This window comes from Primulina eburnea, chromosome 1, assembly GCF_022965805.1.
Source record: "Primulina eburnea isolate SZY01 chromosome 1, ASM2296580v1, whole genome shotgun sequence".
Classification (NCBI taxonomy): domain Eukaryota; kingdom Viridiplantae; phylum Streptophyta; class Magnoliopsida; order Lamiales; family Gesneriaceae; genus Primulina; species Primulina eburnea.
The window spans coordinates 24,360,021-24,365,964 of NC_133101.1; the positions used below are offsets into that span (position 1 = coordinate 24,360,021).

Consider the following 5,944-nt stretch of genomic DNA (forward strand, 5'->3'; position numbering starts at 1 on the left):
TTTTGGGTGCCATGTAGAGAGTGGAGTGCACAAAGTAGTCAACCACCGGAAAATTGTTGAAGGTCGCCGGAGAAGCTCGCCGGAATTTGTGGAAGATGACCCGAGCAGAAAATCTTGTAATCTAAGTGCTTCCTTGTGGAAAGTATGGACCAAGATGGAGTCTTTGCCCTGAAAATTCAACAAAGAAGAAGAATTAAGCACAAAAGATGGAGGGGGCGCCGATTATTTGAGAGGAAAGGGGTAGGGTTCGAAGTGGGGAAGAAAGGAGAAGGGGAAAGGTTTTTATATCTGCGCGATTCGCTAGGGCGGTCAAAAGTGTCCGCCCTAGCGAGTGGTTTTCGGTGACACACTTTTTGAAAAATATGAGGGCTCGCTGGGGCGGTCAGTTTTGACCGCCCTAGCGAGGGGATCTCGCCGAAACTTATTTGAACAATATGAGTGCTCGCTGGGGCGGTCACTTTGGACCGCCCTAGCGAGTGGTTAGCGCCAGTAAGACCAATTTAAAAAAATTAGCTCGCTGGGGCGGTCAAAAGTGACCGCCCTAGCGACGCGTTTTCGCCAGTAAGACCAAATTTAAAAAAATTCGCTCGCTGGGGCGGTCAAAAGTGACCGCCCTAGCGAGTGGTTTACGGTGGCTATGTTTTTGAAAAAAACGAGGGCTCGCTGGGGCGGTCACTTTTGACCGCCCAAGCGAGACACTCTCGAAAGAAAAAAAAAAGAAAAGAAATAAATAAATAAATAAAGACAATGAATGCCATGCCATGCAACTACCTAAATGCAAATGATGCGATTAAGGAATAAAGGAAAAAAAAAGATAAACTCAACATAGGGAGTAGAAGTAGTTCTCAATTTACAGTCTAGAGCTCGACTTTTCACCCATGTCCTCAATGACTGTCATGGAGCCGAGTGACCCCAATTTGTGGCTCAACTGCGCCACCGATATAGTGCTTCAATCGTTGAGCGTTCACAGTGAACGTCCCTTCCTTTCCATCATGCAACACCACTGCACCTGATGGGAACACCTTGGCTATAGTGAAAGGTCCTGACCACCTTGACTTGAGCTTGCCCGGAAAGAGTCGTAAGCGAGAATTGTATAACAACACCGCTTCACCCACTTTGAATTCCCTTCTTATGATGCGTTTATCATGGGCTCGTTTGGTGCGTTCCTTGTAAGATAGTGCCAGATCATAAGCGTGTCCTCGAAACTCATCCAACTGATTCAACTGCAGACATCGTTTCTCACCTGCAAGAGCAAAATCAAAGTTTAGTGCTTTGGTTGCCCAATATGCTATATGCTCTAATTCTACTGGTAGATGACATGCTTTACCAAAAAGTAACCTATATGGTGTAGTGCCTATAGGTGTTTTAAAAGCAGTACGATAAGCCCACAAAGCATCATCTAACCGAATGGACCAGTCCTTCCTATTCACATTGACCGTCTTCTCTAGAACCCTCTTAATCTCTCGATTGGACACTTCAACTTGTCCACTAGTTTGGGGATGGTATGGAGTGGACACCTTGTGGGTGACACCATATTTGCCCAACAGTTTATCAAAAATTTTGTTGCAAAAATGGGTGCCACCATCACTTATGATTGCACGTGGTGCACCAAATCGATTAAAAATATGTTTCTTCAAAAATTTTAACACCACTTGTGCATCATTAGTGGCACAAGCCTCCGCCTCCACCCATTTCGATACATACTCCACGGCCACCAAAATAAATTTCTTTGTAAAAGATGCAGGAAAAGGACCCATAAAATCAATCCCCCACACATCAAATATCTCACACTCAACAATATTATTTAAGGGCATCTCATGACGGTTGGAAATATTACCTGTGCGTTGGCATCTATCACAATTGAGAACATACAAACGAGCATCCTTAAAAAGAGTTGGCCAATAGAAGCCACATTCAAGTACCTTAGATGCCGTCCGTATGGGTCCAAAGTGACCACCTACCTCACGGTCATGACAATGGTTCAGAATTTGATTGGTTTCCTCCTCCGCCACACATCTTCTTATCATAGAATCTGCACAGATCTTAAACAAAAACGGTTCCTCCCAAAAATAATATTTCACGTCTGAAAAGAATTTCTTTCTTTGGTGAAACAATAAATTAGGTGGAGGTGTGCCAGTGACAAGAAAATTTGCAAAATCGGCATACCAAGGGTACGCATTTACCTCAAGCAATTGTTCATCCGGAAACCAGTCATCTATATCATCGTCACTGCCCTTAATTCTAACATGCTCAAGCCTAGATAGGTGGTCAGCAACTACATTTTCCACACCCTTTTTATCTCGAATCTCGAGATCAAATTCTTGCAGTAATAAAATCCACCTAATTAACCTAGGTTTTGCATCCTTCTTAGCAAGCAAGTATTTCAGGGCAGAATGATCTGTATACACGGTTACTTTAGACAGAACAAGGTATGAATGAAATTTGTCGAAAGCAAATACTATAGCAAGTAATTCCTTTTTCGTAGTAGCGTAATTCAATTGAGCATCATTTAAAGTCTTACTTGCATAGTAGATGGTATGAAATACCTTGTTCTTCCTTTGACCCAGCACCGCACCCACAGCTGTATCACTAGCATCGCACATCACCTCAAACGGTAACTCCCAATCAGGGGCAGTCAGAACAGGTGCTGTCACCAAGCTTTCCTTGAGTATCTCGAATGCCTGCAGACAAGTAGAATCAAAATTAAATTCAGCATCTTTCATCAACAAAGCGGATAAAGGTTTAGCAATTTTGGAAAAATCTTTAATGAAACGCCTATAAAAACCGGCATGCCCTAGGAAACTTCTAACTCCTTTTATTGATGAAGGTGGGGGTAAGTTTTTGATTACCTCCACCTTGGCTTTGTCAACCTCAATTCCATTCTCCGATACCTTGTGTCCTAATACAATCCCCTCTTGAACCATAAAATGACACTTCTCCCAATTTAACACCAAATTGCTCTCCTCACATCTAACTAACACCGAGTTCAAATTCTCTAAACATTCATTAAATGAGGAGCCAAAAATAGAGAAGTCATCCATAAAGATTTCAAGGAAATTTTCAGTCATGTCATGAAAGATAGCGGTCATGCATCTTTGAAATGTTGCAGGTGCATTGCACAAACCAAAGGGCATACGTCTAAACGCAAAAGTACCATAAGGGCAAGTGAAAGTAGTTTTCTCTTGGTCCTCAGGTGCAATTGTGATTTGATTGTATCCCGAATATCCATCTAAAAAGCAATAAAATTCATGACCTGCTAGTCGTTCAATCATTTGATCGATAAATGGCAAAGGGAAGTGATCTTTACGGGTTGCATCATTCAACTTCCTATAATCTATGCACACACGCCAACCCGTAATAGTTCGAGTGGGAATCAACTCATTTTTTTCATTAGTAATAACAGTAATCCCACCCTTTTTAGGTACACATTGTACAGGACTTACCCACGCACTATCGGAGATAGGATAGATAATACCTGCATCCAGAAGTTTGATTGTTTCAGCTTTTACTACCTCTTGCATCTTTGGATTGAGTCTCCTTTGTGGTTGTGCTAGAGGTGAGTATTTATCTTCCATCAGAATTTTATGCATGCAGATCGAAGGACTTATCCCTTTTATGTCCGAAACCTTCCAAGCGAATGCTCCTCTATGCTCCTTAAGGACTCCCAAGAGCTTACTCTCCATATCATCTGTCAAAGAAGAGGAAATAATAACAGGCAGTTTATTATCTTCTCCTAGATATACGTACTTGAGATGTGGAGGTAGTGGTTTGAGCTCCAAAGTAGGTGGCTCCTCTAGGCTTGACTTTTGAGGCATTAAATCTTTTCTGTCTCCCAATTCCTCTAGTCTAAGCCTCACTTGCTTTCTCCAAGGTGGAATGGTATTCAAATGAGCTACCATTTCCATCTTTTCCTCGTCTAGCTCGTCCTCCTGCTTTTCAGTAGTGAGAGTGGCCTCCAATGGTTCTTTCAATCCATCCTGCACAAAATCACAAACAAGAGAATCCAAGACATCAATACGAAAGCAACTATCATTGTGCATTGTGTGCTTGAGAGTATTGAAAACATCAAAAATAATTTCTTCTTCTCCAACTCTCAGTCTCAATTTCCCCTCCTCAACATCAATCAGTGCTTTCCCTGTAGCCAGAAACGGTCTCCCTAGGATTAAAGGCATCTCTAAATCTTCCTCCATGTCAAGTACCACAAAGTCTGCAGGAAAAATAAACTTATCCACTTTCACCAGAACATCTTCGACAATCCCACGTGGATACTTGACAGATCTGTCAGCCAGCTGTAACGACATCCTAGTTGGCTTGGGCTCGCCTAATCCCAGTCTCCTAAACACAGAAAAAGGCATCAGATTAATACTCGCACCAAGATCACATAGAGCTTTATGAAAATTAATGTCACCAATAATGCAAGGTATAGAGAAACTCCCTGGATCTTTTTGCTTAGGAGGCATCTTGTTTTGAACTAAAGCAGAGCAATTTTCGGTCAAATTCACCGTCATATGATCTTCTAGCTTCCGCTTATTCGCTAAGATATCTTTCAAGAATTTTGCATAACTTGGCATATTCAATAAAGCATCAGCAAAAGGAATGTTAATATGCAATTTTTTAAATATCTCAAGAAATTTACCAAATTGTGCATCTAATTTAGCTTTCTTCATTGCTGCAGGAAAAAGGTGGAGGGATAACAATTTTATTTTGTGCAATAGGTGTAGATGTAGAGTTAGAAGACTTACCTCCTCGAGTTTCCACCTCATCCTCACCGTGCTTGGTCTTTTCCTCATTAGACTCGAGTGCTTTTCCACTACGCAATTCCACAGCCTTCACATGTTCTCTTGGGTTAGTTTCCGTGTTGCTTGGCAAAGCTCCTTGCTCCCTATTAGAAATCAACTTAGCCAATTGTCCGATTTGATTCTCTAACCCCTTTATGGATGCATCTTGATTCTGAAATCTCGTCTCTGTTGTAGAAATGAATTTAGTCATCATTTGCTCTAAATTGGACTTCTCCTCCCGAGGCGGCTCTGGCTTGAATCCTTGGTGCATCCCATATGGTGGACCTCTTTGTTGGCGATTTTGGTTATTTTGACCTCCCCACGAAAAGTTTGGGTGGTTCCTCCATCCCGGATTATATGTATTCGAATAAGGGTCATTTCTGGGACGGTTCTGGAATCCCACTTGTTTTACCGGTGCTCCCTCAGGTACATAGAATGGATTGCCATCTTGGCAATCCTGCACGTCATGCTCACCCCCACACTTGTCACAGAAAATTTCTTGCAGACGCATAGCCGACCCACTCATGCTCATCCCATCAATCTTTTTATTCAACGCCTCTAACTGTGCTGAAACCGCAGACAAATCATTAACTTGATGAACTCCAGCACCTCGTCTCTGCCTATCAGACTGAGGATGATAGCTACTCGCAGCCATCTCCTCCAATAACTCATATCCTTCCTCAGCCGTCTTTCTCAGTAAGTTACCACATGCAGCAGCATCTATCATAGTACGGTTAGGAGTAATCAGACCATAGTAGAAAGTTTGAACAACTAACCCAAGCGGTAGCTCATGGTGTGGACATCTCCTCAACAAGTCCTTGTAGCGCTCCCATGCCTCGTAAAGTGACTCGTTCTCATATTGAGCAAACGTAGTAATGTCGGCTCTAAGCTTCATAGTCTTCGACGGAGGAAAGTACTTGATCAGGAATGCCTTTGCCATATCCTCCCATGTAGTAGACCCTACAGGCAAACAGTTTAACCACGACTTAGCTTTATCTTTCAGTGAAAATGGAAATAAGCGCAAACGAACAGCATCATCAGACACGCCATTAAACTTAAAAGTATCACAAATTTCAAGAAAGTCAGCTATATGAGAATTAGGGTCGTCAAGTGCACTTCCCCCAAATTGAACAGTGTTCTGAATCATCTGGATGATAGCTGGCTTG

At 42.2% G+C, this 5,944-nt stretch overlaps 1 non-coding gene across 1 annotated transcript; it reads left to right on the forward strand.

The window, feature by feature from the left end:
- The first annotated feature begins 5,563 nt into the window (after nucleotides 1–5,563).
- On the forward strand, nucleotides 5,564–5,670 carry LOC140815256 (small nucleolar RNA R71). Its single transcript, XR_012114312.1, has one exon. It is a non-coding gene; the product is annotated as a small nucleolar RNA R71 (small nucleolar RNA).
- The last annotated feature ends 274 nt before the right edge of the window (nucleotides 5,671–5,944 follow it).